Here is an 18,928-nt window from a genome sequence, read left to right as displayed (position 1 = left end):
TTTAGAACACCTTCTGTGCGTTTGTCCGGCATTATTAAAAATGCGACTAAGATGCCTGGGAGCCCCACTGTTTGATGGTCTGGAAGACGTCTCAAAAGCGGAGCTCCCAGCCCTACTTAGACATGATGTCTACTTTAGGTATTCATAGAGGTCGGTCTCCATCTGGTATCGCTAGGGACCAGAAGGTCTATGGGTGGCTTATTGCCAACCAGGCTAACCTAAACTAACCTACCACTACTTTAGTTTAATTATAAGCCTTTAAATAATTACTTAACGCTAGACCTAGGCCGATGGCCCATGCTGCTAGTGCTACTGCTTCCTTATATTTGTATAACTTGGTATTATACACATTTAATCATAATAATTTACTATTGACAGTCTTTAACATGAACGGTTGTTTGCATTTTTTGTGTAATTTTTCGTACTGCCTGTATCTAAGAGAAATTTAAGCGGCTTGCCATTCTCGTATTTATTTCTCTTTGAATGGCAGGTGTGACCCTATCCTAAAAATTGCATTCGTCTGCTTCATTTCAACATTATTAATTGCTTAAATCGAATTCATTTTGTATATTTAAATTAAATATCACATCTTCACTTTCATTAATTTCATCGTTTTGGTTGTTAAGATTAAAATCTTCGCAATATAATATGTAGTTCAATTAGTTCTGAAGGAAGTGTGGAACGTTTGCGTGTTTGTAAGCGTCTATTTAAGAATAGTGTGGAAATTAATGGATCTGAAGTATCGACAGCCCTATTAAATACGTCTAACAGTTTATTGGTTTGTGCTAGCGTGATGCAATCTGTCACTTTTGCATATTTTATGGGTCGATTCAGCAGCATTTTTACCATAAGAACCAATTGAAAGTACAGTATTTTCTATAACTTGTTTTGGGTGTATAAGTACTTTATGTATCGTAGAAGTCATTGATAACCAGGAATGAAGCTCTTGAAAATATTTCGCTGTCTCAAAGCAAATTCTTTAAATTTACTTGAAGTAATTTGGAACTGGCAGGATTGCTTATCAAAATTATTTTGAAACAAAATATAAGATCTTTGCCAGCATCAGTTATTTCAGAAAAAATAGCATGCTCAATAAAAGCTCGACGAGCAGGGTTTCCGTCATTTGTGGAGGCGAAGCGGCCTAATCTGGGCATGTCTACGAGGAGTCCAAGTTCTCTAAAAACCATTTAGTATGTCTCTTTTTCTTTTTAGAACAGTTAATTTATCTACCACTTCTTCAATTTACATTTATAGCCTAATACAATAAGAAATCTTATCCAGCAATGAAAATGCTTGAAACTTTGCCATCAATTAGGGTCAAAAATAATTTAAATGATACTTTAATAGATTTTCCAGCACCAATTGAAATTCGTAGATTTTTCAAAGCGTTAATTTCTTCTTTCAAGGCCAAGTCTTCCTTTAAACAACTTCTTTTGTCTCCTTTACGAACTCCAGTTTAATGGATTTACAGATTGCGGTGACCGATTGTTCCAAATTGTTTTTCCCGACACCAGCAGTATCCTTAAAGGAATTAGTGTAGTAGCGAAAAGGAAGGCATCATTGCTATTCGACGAACCTGTCTCAACAAATTTTGTTTAAAGTGAGCTTGACCAGTGCTACTATCAAATCCAGAGCTTAATAATAATTCAGAGTGTTCTTTCTTACATCACTGCTTGAAGCACTTCTTTTTGCATCTAAACAATTCTTTCAGCCGTATGCTCTAAAATAGATTGCAACGAAACTTTTACAAGGATCTCATTTACTTCTATACCCTGAGGTCGGCATTTTAATTTAGCAGTTATAATTTTAGAATATTTCTAATTACAAAACGGCACTTTCATTCCTATCACTTTTGCACAGCAAAAGCGGTCATTTGACATAATGGGCATTGCTAAAAACATTTGACCTACTCTTAGCCTGCATCGTGGTACTTTTTGTTTAATCGAAAACGTTAAATCTATTTCTACCAGGCCCGAAGTAAGAATATCTGTTGGTATCGGTACTATAAATTGATTGAGTTGGATCTTCCCTTAGATTTGGATCTTGCCGTGAATTATTAAATGTATTTTGATAACTTTAGGATACATTCGCTCTCTTTGACCAATAGTTTTTATTATGAAAGGCATTAACAAATGCGAATGCAATAGGAAGACTGTCCGATTTTGGGCCCCTATTATGAGCTGGATTCGATCTTCGATATTCGCTGGTTGTCAAAGATCGAAAGTCGAAAATGGATTTAGTATTATGAGCGGTGCAACCCTGTCGAAATTTTCGTTGTATACCGAATTTAGAGTCGAATGCAATTTTGCTTTCGATTGCGTAGTGCATTGTAGGAAACTTTGTTAAAATGTAAGTTGTTTGCAGCAAAGTAAAGTTCAAGCAGCAAAAAAATGGGAGGAGTTTACAACGGAGCTGAATTGCTTGAGAACACCAGTTAGAACGGCAGCAAAATGGATTAAGGTTAATACTAGTCTTTTTGTGATGTTTGTAGAAATACATTTTTATTTTCCCTTGGCAGGTATGGGCTGACATGAAGTCAAAAGCGAAGAAAAAAATGTCGCAAAACAAAGCTGAAATCCGAGCAACAAATGGAGGCCCTAACAAATTTCAGGGATTTTCAAATACCTAAGAAAGTATAATCGGTTTACTGTAACTTGATGCCTGCATAAATCCGCCTGGGGTGGAATTTGGCCTGGGTAAAACTACCAGTGACCAGTTCACAGTTTTGTCCCCGTCAAAACCCTGCCCAGAACTTCTGGTCCAAAACTCTGAGCAAAGTGAAGCGGAACTAAATTTAAAGCTTTACTAGGAACCAGCAGGAAAAGCGAGAGCAAATGAAAAGTCTGAAGAAGCAGAGAGAGGGAGGTTATACAAAAAAAAGTTAAGAATTAAAAAAAAATAAAAACCGATGAACCCTTGCAACTGAAACGAGAAAAATTGGGCGTATATAAAGAAGGAGTTCTGAAAAAGTTTAGTTTTAAGCTATGTGCATTAAAGAAACTGAAGTGACATTTTCTATTTTATATTAGTATTATGAAAACAGACGGTATATATTCAAAGGAAGTTATTTATAAGTTATTTTCCCTTGGGGGAACCAGGTGGTGGATTGGGGAACGCCTCCCAGATATGGGTGGTAGAAGGACATCTCCCACGAACCACACAGGTCGAAAATGTGAACTTCATTAAAAAAACTCCCTCAACCCATGCCATTGGGTGGGTTTGGCAGCCGGGGACAAAGTTAGGATGTGTTCTAAAGGAGCCCTACTGACACCAGGCCGCCTCAGGTTGTAACGGTGGTCTTATCATGGTATGGGGCGCTGCCATGACTGACCAATTATTTCCCCGATATCCTCTTTGGTCACCGCACATGGCGACATGTGCAGCCCCCTGGCGGGGCAGGTGACCATACACAACAGTGAACAATGAACCCAGAAAAAAAATCGGATAGCATCCATAACCGGACAGACAAGAAGACGGACAAACGGACCGACACAAAACCAAAACGGACGGACAAGCGGACGCACAAATGGGCAATGGACGAACTCTTGACCTCAAGCTAAGAGACGGTTGATGGCAAAGCTGTGGGCCACAGCACCCCATAAACCTTAAATCCACCAACTACTTCCCCTGATGACAAGGAGCAAAACGTTTAAAAAGGCCCGTCCAGGTATAAACTTTACCAGAGGTGGCACGGGATTACCTGCAAACAGCGTTGGTTGATGAAATAACTAACCGCGGTAAACCTGCATCTGAGAAGTGGTTCGAAATTGAGGCACGGCTGTCCCGCATTGTCGATCACGTCATGGGAAACCCGGAGGGTCAAGTGCCAGGATTTGACTCAATGGAGGTGGTCCGCGGATAGAGGGTGATCAAGTGCTATGATCATATCTCTCTTGATTTCCTGAAAACAGTAGTGGGCAAGATCCAGAATGACTGGGAAGGTTTGAGGCTCTAACTAATCCTGGCCAGCGAAATCCCTCGACGGCCGAGGGCTCGTATCTGTATACCGAGCATAGAGTACTTGCAAGTACACAATCGCACTGTTCCGATGGATGACTGGAGCATCATCAAAGCGGAGGCTCCGCAAAAGAACAGTGTGTCCTTCCTTCTCCAAATATCGGAGGAGAGCATCGAGCCACTGGGAAAAGTGGACAACAAACTTCGGTGGGCTTGAGGAAAACGCAACTGAAGATGTTTCGCTCTGCAAATCTGGAGGATGAGTAGGACGAGGTTGACGGCTCCAACGAGTTGCTTACGGGCATGCAACCTGAAGACGGAAGTGATTGATGCTACTTTACTGTCCGAAAACAGTTCAGTAAGGGTAGACAAATGGAGGGTTTCCAACAAAAATTCTTTCTCGGATCACAGCTTCATCCTTTATCAACTGGATCTGAGGGTGGATACACCCTTACCGTATCGAAACACACTCAGAACTAATTGGAAAATGTTCAAAAATGTAGTGAGTAATAGATTGGGGAGAATTTCGATCAGCCAAATCACTCTCACGGAAAACCTTGAGAGTAGGGTTACAACATTGGAGAAGACATTCCGTAGGGCCTACAAAATGGAGTGTCCAATTGAATATAGCAAAAAATCTTACCCTGGAGCAATGAGCTCTCGAAATTAAGGGAAGAAATTTTAATCTCAGCTACTCAACAGGTAAGTGGCAACTGTACAGAGAAAGTCGGAGACAGTACAAAAAGGCAACTAGGGCCGCCATGAAGGAGAGCTGGAGAGATTTTTGTTCGTCGATCGAATTGACCAGTATTTTGTCCCAAGAAAACTCAATGGCTTCAAGAGACCAGATGGCACTTGGACTTCTACGGCAGAAGAGTTTCTAGAACTTCTCCTAAATACTAATTTCCCGGGATGTAGCGTTCACGATAGCGATGTTGGGAGAATTCGGCGAAGCCGCTATAAGCCACAGCATATTGCCGTTGTAATAGTCAGAAAAGAGAAGGTTGCATGGGCAATCAAATCATTTTCACCTTTCAAATCTGCAGGCCCTGGCGAGATTTTTCCCAAGATGTTACAGGAAGCTCTTGATAATATCCTACCATGGATAATGGAAAGTTTCAAACCGTGTCTAAGCCTAGGTTATATTCCAAATAGCTGGAAACCTGTTAGAGTCGTCTTAAAACAAAAGACTGGTAGAAGAGACCATGAATCAGCGAAGGACTTTAGACCAATCAGTCTGTCGTCGTTCCTTGTAAAAACTTTTGAACGGCTTTTAGATATGCACATTAGAAGTTCGCTGGAGAGCTTTAGTATATCAATTGCACAACATGCTTACCTCAAAGGCAAATAGACGGAGACAGCGCTTCACGAGGTAATCTGAACAATAGAGGGGTCTGTAGCAAGCAAACATTACACCATGACAGCTTTTCTTGACATAGAAGGCGGATTTAATAACGTTAGCACTGATGCTATCCAACGGCCGTTAATAGACTTAGGGGTGGAAAATTGTATCAGCAATTGGATTAGCTAGAAACCAGGATAATTAGAGCTAATATTGGGGGAGTATTATCTCCACTCCTCTGGTTATGCGTTATTAGTAAAATCTTAATAAATCTTAATGGAGGTTGGGTAAAAGTGGTTGCTTACGCTGATGATGTGGTGTTAATGGCATCAGGACTTTGTCCCAATATGATCAGTGGGATCATTCAAAGGGCGCTAGGCGAGCTTAACTCTTGGGCGACAGGCTGCGGCCTAAGTTTAAACGCGCTTAAAACATATCTCATGCTCTTTACGACCAGATATAACCTACCAATTTTTACTCTACCAAATATTAACGGACGAACCCTCTCACTTGCAACCAGTACAAAGTATGTACTGGTAATTCTGGACTCCAAACTTAGCTGGAAATTTAAGATTGAAGAACGGGTAAAGAAAGCAGAAATCGCTTTATATGCCTGTAAACGTATGCTTGGAGGAAGATGGGGTCTTCAACCAAAGTATATATTATGGTTGGTGGAAAGCTCTAGAGAGAGAGTACAACATCAAATTACTTGGAAGAATACAGCCTGTGCAATAACAGTCGGTGCAATCAGACCATGTTCAGGGAGGCCCTGAACGCTCTGACACACGTTATTCAGATAGATCTACTTATCAAGGAGATGGCAACAATGAGTGCATTGAAGCGGGTCGCTGGTAGGAAAAAGCTCATGGCCATACCAGTCTATTACTGCGGCAAACCCAGTATAGCTCGAAGAGGACTGGCAACATCGTCTCGACGGTAACATTCAGTAGAAACTTTGCCAGTCTCTTTCCAGCTAGGAAAGAATGGAATAAGGGCTTCTCACTAAACAACTTCGACACTACAGTCTATGCACATGGCAGTAAAATGGATTGTGGTGTTGGAGCTGGTATATATTCTCACATACGTAAAATTGAAAGATCTGTGCGTCTCCCTAATGCTTGCAGTGTCTTTCAGCGGAAGTACTGACAATTGGGGAAGCTTGAAGGCTACTAATCGCAGATCCCTCTTTTAAGGGCAATATTGCTATTCTCTCGGATGGCCAAGCTGCAATCCAGGCGCTGGGTTCGGCTATAACAACCTCTAAAATGGTGGAACAAAGCAGGACTAGCTTTGCTACCTTGAGCGAAAACCATAAAGTTACCCTAATCTGGGTCCCGGGACATCGGAGCATTGAAGGTAATGAAAAAGGGGATGAACTGGCAAGAAGGGGATCTGCTATGAATAACGCTCTTGTAGAGTACAACTTCCCTAAAATACCTCCGAATCGCAGATTGTAGATGGAGAAACCAGACGAAACACAAAATTAGCAGAACGTTATGACCCTTCTACAACCTCAAGCAATCGTCGATATTGATAAACATGAAACGACGGGACGACTGGAGACTAACGGCAGTCAACAAGGAAACAATCTTCCATTTCCTCTGTGAATGCCGTGCCCTATGGAAGGGAGGAATGTTAACCCTGGGTAAACCGCTGTTGCAGAGTCTTGAACAACTGCCTGGCTTAGATGTCAACAACCTGATAAGGTTCCTGAACCGCACAGACTGGATATAGTCATGCTGTAAATAACTGGTAAACAAGTTGGTAACGAGGATGTGGCAACAAAAAGGTGCGAACGCGCTAGTTGGATTCTGGAAGAATCACCACTTAAACCAACCAACCAGCCATAAGTAATTTTTATATTTACATAGTTTTAAGCTATGTGCCTTAAATAAACTGAAGTGATATTTTCTGTTTTATATTAGTATTAGGAAAAGACTGTATATGTATATTTAAAGTAGGTTAATCAAATGAAGTAATGTTTTTATTATAAAAATGAGATTGATTTTGAACTAAATTTTATTTTATATTTGCTATAAGAATGTGCTTTTGTTTGTGGCAGATCAGGCTCTCTACTAATAAATTGTATTCATCTTTGGCAAATATAATTTTCCAGGATATCTATTACTTCCGATAGCACAACAGACACTGTGGGTTGAGCAAATCCTAGCATACCTTCATTACCAATGTTCAATTGGTACGATCCCTGAGCACAAAATCGCACACCTGTTGCTAGCTTTAAAATACTTGGAATGGATTTGATTTGGGCTGGTTTTCTGTACTGGACAGTAGGTTCATAATCGCCTCTTTAGATAATCTAAAGTTCTTTAAAGATCTTTAAGGAAATTTTTGTAATACTAAGTAAGCCAACACATTTTGAAAATTCTAAACTTACTCAGTGGATATCATTTCTATGGGGTTGGATGCGTCCCTCAACCGTTTTCTACTTCCAGCTAGTTCCATTAATATTTCATCGTCCGATGAATCATCGAACCAAACCTCCGTTGTACTCATTTTCACGAAAAACACTTGTTTTAACTTTAAAAAATGCTGTGAACTTAAAATTTCAATACAGTCGCTTTTTCTTTTATTTTGATATAGGAAGTATCAGCTGAGGAAAAATTATCTATTGTAAATGCGTTGAGCGATCGAAATTCACAATAGTTCTATTCTTCAACGAATGTGCACTATTATACCAATAGAAAAACAAAAAACAAAAAAGGTAAGAATCTCGGAATTGGAGATACCCAGCTGCAAATACTTGTATATTGACACTCTTAAAGTTGTCTCACAACCTACATATGGTAGGGTATACGCAACTATTAAATTTCAACGTCAAAGGTCACAAAAATCGGTTTTTTGCGCTCATTTTGTAAATATCTCATTTCCCATGGGTTTTTTGCTATTTGTATTTATTATCAATATTGTAGAATACAAAATTCTACAATACGCGCGGTCACAGGATCACTTCAGGTCAACCGGTGCTTCCGATCGAAAACGCGCCGTATATATGTAGTTGATGAACTATCGATAAATCAATAATTATAAATATTTGTAAATTTTTATAAACTATCATATTATATTTTATCATTTTCTTTATGCATTAAATCTATATCTATTGAATAATACTGATAACCGTTTTCTAAAATTAAAAAATAATTAAGGGAAAAATTTAAATCATAATATAATTATATTCCCATTTACACTAATGACATTTTAAATAGAAAATAATTGAGTGCATCTTCTTTAAAACCTGTAAATTTTAAAATCCTTCCACTACGTCAAAAAATTACACCTAGGAATTATACGGGCTCCTATTATAAACTACGGACTTCTCTATTTATAGCCAGTAGAGGCAGATGTTCACGTGTTTTGTATAGTTACGACCGTCTTCTCTTTACTTCAGTTTGAATCGAATCTTGGTAAGTACGGACGTACAATTTCAAAAACTATTTCTGATTTGTGTTTTCTATGTAATAAATCTATTATTACATTATATTATTGTAGGCATTACAGTTCCAAAATAATTGTTATATTCGACGGATATTTAGACTACCGTTAGAACGTAAAAACTATGGAGCAGCAGAGAAGAACGTATGAAATCTGTTTCGATGAAACAATGGTTGTTCAAGTTACTCAATAAAAATTCTTATCAAATCGAAATAAAAAAGTTATGCTCATTAATATGTTAATTGAAAAATTACAAGCTGCAAGTATTACTTCTAAACAAGCCAGAGGTGATGCGGATGTTCTCATTATTGAAACTGCAATTGAAGAATCAAAGTCTGAAAAAACTGCAGTTATAATAGGACAAGATATTGATATCTTCTTAATTGGCGCTATAACCGCTTAGGCGATTTTAGCCGAGTTTAACAAAGCGCGCCAGTCGTTTCTTTCTCGTGCCACCACCACCAAGTGAAGCCAAGTCCTTCTCCACCTGCTCTTTCCAACCCAGAGGAGGCCTTCCTCTTCCTCTGCTACCACCAGCTGGTACCGCATCGAATACTTTCAAAGCCGGAGCGTTTGTATCCATTCGGACGACATGACCCAGCCAACGTAGCCGCTGGATCTTTATTCGCTGCGTTATGTCTATGTCGTCGTAAAGCTCATATAGCTCATCGTTCCATAGCCTGCGATATTCGCCGTTGCCAACGTGCAAAGGTCCAAAACTTTTACGCAGTATCTTTCTCTCGAACACTCTAAGCGTCGCTTCATCGGATGTTATCATCGTCCAAGCTTCTGCGCCATACGTTAGGACGGGCATGATGAGAGTCTTGTAGAGTGTTAGTTTTGTTCGTCGAGAGAGGACTTTACTGCTTAGTTGCCTACTTAGTCCAACGTAGCACTTGTTGGCAAGAGAGATTCTACGTTGGATTTCAAGGCTGGCATTGTTATCGGTGTTAATGCTGGTTCCTGACTAAACAAAGTCCTTTACAACCTCGAAATTATAACTGTCAAAAGCGTCGTGGGTGCCGATACGCGAGTGCGCCGATGGTTTTTTTGAAGACAGGAAGTACTTCGTTTTGCCCTCGTTCACCACCAGACCCATGCGCTTTGCCTCCTTATCCAGTTTAGAGATGGCAGAACTAACAGCTCGGTTGTTAAGGCCGATGATGTCAATATCATCGGCATACGCCAGGAATTGTACGCTTTTATAAAATATTGTGCCTGAGCGATTAAGTTCTGCGGCTCGTACGATGCTCTCCAACATCAGGTTAAAGAAGTCACACGACAGCGAGTCACCCTGCCTGAAACCTCCTTTGGTATCCAACGGCTCGGAGAGGTCCTTCCCAATTTTGACGGTGCTGCTGGTGTTGAGCACCGTCATCTTGCAGGTTTATAATAATTAAAAATCCACCAAATATATAATTACGAGAAAAATAACGGAAAATTTTAAAATTAAGAGTGAGTGCAAAACTGTAACATTCATCTTTATTTGCATTATTGCTTGCTACTAGTGTTGTTGTTGTTGCATTGACACCAAACCGGTTTGAGAGGGAGAGTATATACATGCCAATAAAGTTATGCAAAAAAAATAATTGGTTTGTTAAAACATGCCAAAAAAAAATGTTGAAATAGAAAGTCTTACATTTTGTTACAGTTTTGCTCTTCTTTTTGCTTCACTTTCATAACCCTCTGTACATAGGTAGTTGCCAATAGAATGATTGTAATATTTACTATATCAAGTATCCCACGCTTTTAACTCTAATTTGAATTACTCTATTTGTATCTTAATTTTTGTTATAATTCTGTTCTGAGCTAGTTGACTATGACTGATCGTTCGATTTGCTATTACTTCATTATAGGTCCCTTTGTCATTAAAATTTATTTTCTACTTTTTAGTTCGATTAGCAATAAAAGCGTGTTTTTTAATTTTAGTTTTTGAGCCAAGGGGCCTCTACTTTACTTGATCGGGTAGTACGTTATAGTTAAAAGTAGTCTTGGTGGGTAGTACAGTAAACGTGCAGCGTTAGTTTTATACAGTTTCTCGAAGTATCAACACGTGTTGTTATTGATTTTCGTTAAAATGTCTAATTGTTTTGTGTGTGAAAAAGTTATTGAAGGTGATAAAACATCTCTCACTATTAAAGCCAAAGGTGTAAAAACCCTGCTGGACGAAGTATTGCGATAGGTCGAAGCGATCATCAGCAATTTTTACTTAGTGCTTCACAAGTTACAGTCCATGCTGCTCGTTATAAATATTACTCAGATAAAAGAACAGATAAAGTAACACAACGTAGAAGTAGTGGTGGCAGTACTTCTACTACGTTATCGACTTCGTGCTCTGTATCTGAAGTCTATACACCTATTTATGATTTTTCCAATCTTTGCTTCATTTGCACTGATGCCATATCTAAGGACCGGAACATCCGCGAAAAACATAGGAATCGCATATCAGTCATATCTAAGCCGACTTTCAAAACGTCACTTATTAATTTGCTTTCACAACGTACCGATCTCACTTTTATTGATATATTGAATCGTATCAAAGACATTCCAGACTTGGTTGCTATTGGTGCAAAGTGCCATACGAATTACAGCAAACGTTTGTGGAGGGTCAAGTTGCACGATGAAAGAAAAGTCAGTGATCAAGGCGATAAAATTGGCATCGCAATGGAGTATATTTATTCATACTTACGTAGTAATGCTAACGAATGCCAGTTTAAATTATCCGAATTAATGAAAAAAATTGAAACAGATTATATTATAAGGTGACGATATTTCAATTTGGAATTTATCAACGCGAGAAACAATCATATGTTTCAGCAATACTGGCTATGAAACTTTATCAAAGTCATGGTATCTAAACAAAAATTCCAACATTTCTGAAGAAAGATTGCGGGTAGTTCGGTATGAAATTCGTATACGTTTATGCGCTTCGCTAATGTGGTGGTTGCTCCGCTTAGCAGCCCAAAATCATAAGACTAAATAAAGATAGCGGGAAAAACTTGTTGGCAAAAATGTTCACGAAAGAATAAGAATAAAAAAGCTTACATGTATATTTTCCATAAAATCAAAAGTTATTACGCTTATGCGATTTTTTAAAACTGAACAATCTTTTCCTGAACATTAACTGGGATTCCTTGTTTCAACATCTTGACGTTTCTAAGTGTTTTGAGATTTTTAGAACTCTGTGGTAGACGTTTGTAAAAGTGTTATTCCTCCTGTAACAAAAAAAAACGATAATATAAAGTACCCTGGCACAATGCTGCATTAATTAAACTGCAGAATAAGAGAAACAAATTTCTTGGTGAATTCAAAAAATGTTAAATATGATAAGAAACTCGTCTTAGATTGGAATAATGTTTAAAATATAATCCAAAAGCGTTTTGGAATTTTATAAACTCAGAAATCTGTTGCCAATATTCCGTCCGCTCTTTTTTTCGGTGACAAAGCTGCTAATACTCTTTGATCGGGTTTCCCATATAACACTAATAAAGCCTGCATTGGCTTCCACTCAGTCTTCTTAAGTTGAATCTCATCTTACTTGGGAAATCACCATTGCTTGGTCGTCATCGACAATGTTAGGTGTTTTCCTTTCGTTACTTGCCCTGGGGTTCCACAAGGTAGTATTCTTGACCCGATTCTTTTTGTTCTGTTCATCAATGATATTCACTCTTACTTCCCGTCAGCCAGATTCCTGCTTTATGCAGACGACGTTAAGATATATTCGACGATCCCTAGCTCCCTCGACTCAGAATTGATGCAAATTGACTTAGATAATTTCAGCAACTGGTGTATCATCTATCGCTAAACATAAATAAGTTCTTCCAAACTACCTTTTACAAGCGTGCCACTGTTATTGGCTCTTCTTATCACATATCAAGAATACCCCTGTCACGTGTAAGTGAAATTAAAGGCTTAGGTGCAGTATTTGATTCCAAGCCTACTTTTACTAGTCGTATAAATTTATGCTTTTGTTAGGCGTCATAGCTCCGATGTCTCCGACCCTTATACGCTGAAGCTTTTGTATACGGCGTTTGTGCGTTCCAAGCTGGAGTACGCATTCTTCATTTGGTCTCCGTGTTTTACGTACCTTGCTGCTAGAATCCGTGGTGCTGTTGACTGTCCGGTGCTTTTTGAGAGGGTTTTCTTTAATATTCTGGCCACAGCTCTGCGTAGGTCAGAGTTCTTCTATGTTGGTCTTTCAAAATCCCTTTATACTCAGAACGCTCCTATTACTAGAACCTTAATTAAGTTTAATAAAATCTCTAAATTTTTTAAGATAGATTTTTCATTTTCAAAAGATCACCTATTAAAATCTTTTAATATTTATTATAAATAACTGAATTGTACTTCCTTTTTTTATTGCCTATTAACCTTAAAATATGTTCACTTATCCTATAACAGTCTATTATATTCATTGGCTTAATAAATAAATAAATAAACGTTCAGACCAGCAGTAAATTCTCCACGTTTACACCACGTCTGTTACACGAGGCTACTGAACTTCTACGATCAAAGCCCTTAACAGCTTGACTTTATAAGGACCAATAAATTTTGACTTCATTTTAAGTCCTGTACCGAACTGAACCCTTTCTATAGCAATAAAATCGCCAACTTTAAAACTTACAAGTTTTTCACGCTTTTGTTGGCATTTTTTAAATTTTCGTCTTGCATCTCAGTTATCGCCTTTTAACTTGCTTACGTAGTTGCACCCTGTCACCATTGGAGGGTTCGATTATAGCTTCTTGTATTATTTCATTCAATCGTAGGTTTGTGCCAATCATTAATTGGAATGGAGACGTCTTTATTGAATTGATGATTCTTTGTATATGCTTCACATGTTTAAACCACTGTTCTGGATTTGCCATTGAAGCCTTTATAAGAGCTGATATGACCACAGAGTGCAGACGCTCAATCTGTCCATTTCCTCGTATTCTGTACAAAATTTTTTGAAACCATGTGCTGTAAAAGCGCCTTCTCGACCAGCTACTAGCGTTGTGGGTACCCAAACCTTTTGGCAACTACTTCCATTTTCTGGACAACTTCATAGTAAGTCAGCATATTTGAGGGAAAAAGCCATAAAAACCTAGTAAATCCATCGATCCATGCCAAAATATATCGATAATTCTTTTTGGTGTCGTGAAGTGGTAACATATGGTCGACGTTAAATGTGACTAAAGGTCGGTCACCTTTCGGTGTAGGGTACAAAAATCCTTCTCGGCCGCCGTAGCCGAATGGGTTGACTACCACTCGCAATTCACAGAGAGAACGTCGGTTTGAATCTCGGTGAAACACCAAAATTAAGAAAAACATTTTTCTAATAGCGGTCGCCCCTCGACAGGCAATGGAAAACCTCCGAGTGTATTTCTGCCATGAAAAAGCTCCTCATAAAAATATCTGCCGTTCGGAGTCGGATTAAAACTGTAAGTCCCTCCATTTGTGGAACAACATCAAGACGCACACCACAACTAGGAGGAGGAGCTCGGCCAAACACCCAAAAAGGGTGTACGCCGATACAGCTAGCAATACATCCTTTTTTCACGGTGCTCCAGATCAGGGATGAACAGTTCGTTGGATAGCAACTCTTACATCTTTTCAGTCTGAAAATGGCCGTTTTCGTGTGCTTTGTAACTATTTCACTGTAGCCGGAATCGGAAAATTGACTACTGCCTTAGTTTTAGTACTACACGGTATAACAACTCATGACCTAAATATTCAATTTCATCCCGCAAACAGCAACTCTTAAATGTATATCTATATATATAAATGTGAAAATCTGTCCCTATGTTCGCTTATAACTCGAGAATGGCTGAACGGATTTATCTTATCTTGGTCTTGAATTATTCGTGGAGGTCTAGGGAAGGTTTAAAAGGTGAGAAAAATTCGAATAATTGCCGGGAAAATGGTCAAAACGTGGACCCGGGTAACCTTCGGATGTGTATATACAATATGGGTATCAAATGGAAGCTGTTGGTGAATGCTTTAGTTCAGAGTATTTTTCATGCGGCTCCGTGACTAGGGTCCCGAGATAGAGACCAATACTTGGACCCTAGAATGTGTTTGTACAATATGGATATCAATTGGAAGCTGTTGGTGAATGCTTTAGTACAGAGTATTTCTCATGCCGCTCCGTGACTGGGGTCTCGAGATATAGGTCAAAACGTGGACCCGGGTAACCTTCGGATGTGTATATACAATATGGGTATCAAATGGAAGCTGTTAGTGAATGCTTTAGTTCAGAGTATTTTTCATGCCGCTCCGTGACTAGGGTCTCGAGATAGAGACCAAAACATGGAGCCTAGAATGTGTTTGTACAATATGGATATCAAATTGAAGCTGTTGGTGAATGCTTTAGTTCAGAGTATTTTTCATGCCGCTCCGTGACAGGGGTCTCGAGATATAGGTCAAAACGTGGACTCAGGTAACCTTCGGATGTGTATGTTCAATATGGGTATCAAATGGAAGCTGTTGGTGAATGCTTTAGTTCAGAGTATTTTTCATGCCGCTCCGTGACTAGGGTCTCGAGATAGAGACCAAAACGTGGTATTGAATAAATAAATACATAGTATGAGAATAAAGAAATAAATAATATGAAAACCATATCTTTTCTGTTCTAAACCATATCTATTCTATTTTAGTGTGCCCAGCGAAGCGGGCCGGGTTTGCTAGTACACATATATATGCTAGAAAATGCAGTTTCACCCAAACAGTCAATCTGATGTTCCATAACTTCTCGGAGGACAGTAAATTGGTTCGCTTCTTTTTTCGTATTTTTTTTTATTATTTTCTTCTATTCCTTACGTTTGATCAGCTTATCACAAGAGAGTATTTTTTGCTATTTTATTCGTGCGACTTTTTGCTTATTTTGTACTCAAATCCCGGTTGAGCACCCGTGTGAAAATAGATTTTATTATATTACAGTTAAAAATGGGAAATGTAAGAATTTGAGATTTAAAGCAAATGAACTGGTACAATAAGTAATTAAATGAAGATTAAAGTAATACATATAATATTCAGATCCGCACTAAATTCTCGTTCTCCACGTTTACATGACGTATGTTTTGCACGAAGGTCTTCTACTGAATACCACAAGTAAGCGCAGCAGGCATACACTCGTATTGTGGCATCGGCGAATCCATGAAAATGGCAGCTTGCACTCGGCTCGGTATTTACAAACCGTAGATTGGCTTTGAAACTTTCCCTGGCGGTGTCGAGGCACCGAGGAATCTACTCATCCCAATCTAGTTTTTGAAGCCAAAGCTCTTGTAATACGATTTTTGTTTTGCTAACTAGAGGGGCAAGTAAACCAAGAGGATCGAAAAGCCTAGCCGAAACTGACAATATGTTTCGCATCGTTGTTTCGTTTATTGGCATCGCTGAGCATTTGTAAACACCGTGTAAATAGAGCAGGCGCAGTGCCGTAATTTAATATTGTCCCAGAAAGGATACAGGATACTGGTGCAGCAACGTGTGTACGAACGGCTGCAAACACGACACCGATCCTCCTTGTATATTGATACAGTGTTCCCCTTTCGCAAAGAGTTGATGTATAAGGGGACTGATCTTGCAAATTCAAATCTCTGAAATTAGGGCACGCGGGTATATTACGATCCTTTTATTTACAGTGTCGACACACCGGTTGTTTTGAATTCGAAGTCACTAAGGCAGATTTTGTCCTTTCCGCATGCAGGTGGGGTTCCGGTATTCTGTGACGGCTTTAACCTCAAGGTTGAGGCTTCAACGGCGGATAGGTGTTGGTAGTGTTTATTTAATGCTGTCTCACATTCCCACCATAATGGCAGCTTATCGTAATCTAGCTGTTCTTCCTACTTCGAATAACGGGGTCAACTTTCGGCATAACCAGATGAATTAAGATAGCGTTTGTGCTGTTTTTCTCGTCACCCAAGTACCGTAATGAGTCGCAACCGGTCATCAGTGATGAAATTCCTCGGTGTCTACTGCATCTAACGACATTGTTGGGCTAAATGGCCTCCACAAATTTTAATCAGGACAAAGCAGCGGTAAAACCACGAAAAATGAGCAAGCATAGTAGCACAATTCTTCGAAAACTGTTCCACGAATTTGCGAAAAATTGATTTTTTTTAAACCGTTTCCTTGTAAGCAATACCTTTTAACAATAAAGTATGTCTTTATTTTTATATTAATTTTAATTTGATTGAACTTATTGTCCGAAAAACGTCATTCCTAGTCATGCCGCACCCGACTCTTCGAAGAAACTAAGAGTTCGAGAGCCTGAGAAATGGCAAGTGGTAAGCCGGCAAAAATCTAGGCCCAATACCGTGCCAAAAGGAAGTGGTGGAGCGCAAAACGACGGAGCAAGGAAGGCTAAAGCGAGCCAAAAGAAGAATGAACGAGCACCAAAACCAAAATCGGAGGCTGTGTTGGTAAAGCCGGTAGAGGGCCACAGTTATGCTGAAATCCTCAAAAGCATCTGAGAAAAGACCATGCCAGACGAAACCACAACGGTGAAAGGCATAAGAAGAACCAAAACAGGCGCTCTTTTACTTGAGTTAGAAAAGGGGAAAACAGTTAGCGCTGATTTTTTGAAAGAACTAGAGGAAACCGTAAAAGCGGTCGGTTCCATTACAACCCTCAGACCAACTTCAACTGTAGAGATCAGAGACTTGGATACCGTCACGGAGAAGAAGGATGTTGATGACGCTGTGAGAAAAGTGCTAGCTGGCACTAACGAAAATATCGATGTTAGGATCACGAAACCTAATCAACGACAACAAGTACGGGCTTATGTTACTCTCGCTATTGAAAGCGCAGAAAAGCTGCTCAAGCAAACGAATATCAAAATCGGATGGGTTAGTGCAAGGATGAGAGCTAGCACATCTCTGAAGCGCTGCTACCGGTGCTTCGGTGTCGGACACCTTCAAACAAACTGTAAAGGACCAGACAGAAGCGGAAAAGGTATATGCATCCGATGTGGAGAAACTAGGCACAAAATGAAAGAGTGCACCAAAGAGCCCAAATGCTGCCTATGCACTGATGCCAATCGCAGCGAGACAAAGCGTATGCCAGGCTCGGGCAAATGCCCGATGACAAAAGAACATGCCAAGACAAGATAAAATATGATTATACTTCAAGCAAATATGCACAGGAGTAAAAACGCAGACCTGCTAATGGAGCAGATGGTCTTAGAAAAAGGAGTTCAAGCAGTATTGATAAGCGAACAATACGCTCAATCCGAGAAAGCTTGGATCGAAGACGAGTCGGGTACTGCCGCCATCTGGCTGCCTAGGGGCACAAATTTCGTAATAATCGCGAAAGGATCAGGCGATGGTTTCGTCTACGTTCAAAACAGCCAATTCACAATGATAAGCTGTTATCTTACACTGAACGACAATATAGATGAATTCACCCGGAAACTGGAAAGTATTGAAGACAAAGCCCTTAGTTTAGAGGGACGACTAATAATAGCGGGAGACTTCAACTCAAAAGCAACCGAATGGGGCTCGGTGACAACGAACTCAAGAGGTAGACGAGTGCTGGACATGGCAGCCAGACTAGGTTTAGTGGTACTCAACACAGGAACGACTACGTACCGAAAGCCAGGTTGTGAAGGCACAACACCCGACATAACCCTAGCATCGGAAAGCAAAGTCTCCTTTACTAAAGACTGGAGAGTCCTGGAAGATTACAATGGGAGTGACCATCAATACATCACGTTTTGCATTGAAATGGAAAACCAAAGAGTGCGTGAAAATCGAAATTAAAGTACACGCAAATGGAACATAAGCAAGCTAAACCCAGCGACGCTCCTTGCAACTATTGACGAAAATAAAACGACGATCTGTACGAATAGTACAGCAAAAACACTAGTCAAGACCACAATGCAATGCATTACGATAGGTTGCAACGCATATATGCCCAAAATAGATAAGAACAAAAAAAGAAATGCTATATACTGGTGGACACATGAGATCGCAGAACTTAGAGATATGTGCATCCATAAGCGTAGAAAGTATACTAGAGCCAAAGCAAAAAAGACAAATGGGAAGAGCTACGAAACGATCTAAACAATAACCCATGGGGGTTGGGCTACAAAATCGTTATGGAAAAGCTCGGAGCCAAGATGCTGCTGATATGGAAACCGAAGTGGTAAGCAAAATAGTCGACACACTCTTCCCAACACACTGTGCTGAGAGGGAAGAA

Source organism: Anastrepha ludens, chromosome X (assembly GCF_028408465.1).
Source record: "Anastrepha ludens isolate Willacy chromosome X, idAnaLude1.1, whole genome shotgun sequence".
In the NCBI taxonomy this organism is placed as follows: Eukaryota; Metazoa; Arthropoda; class Insecta; order Diptera; family Tephritidae; genus Anastrepha; species Anastrepha ludens.
The sequence above is the reverse complement of the archived record's forward strand: the minus strand, read 5'-3'. Positions refer to the sequence as shown.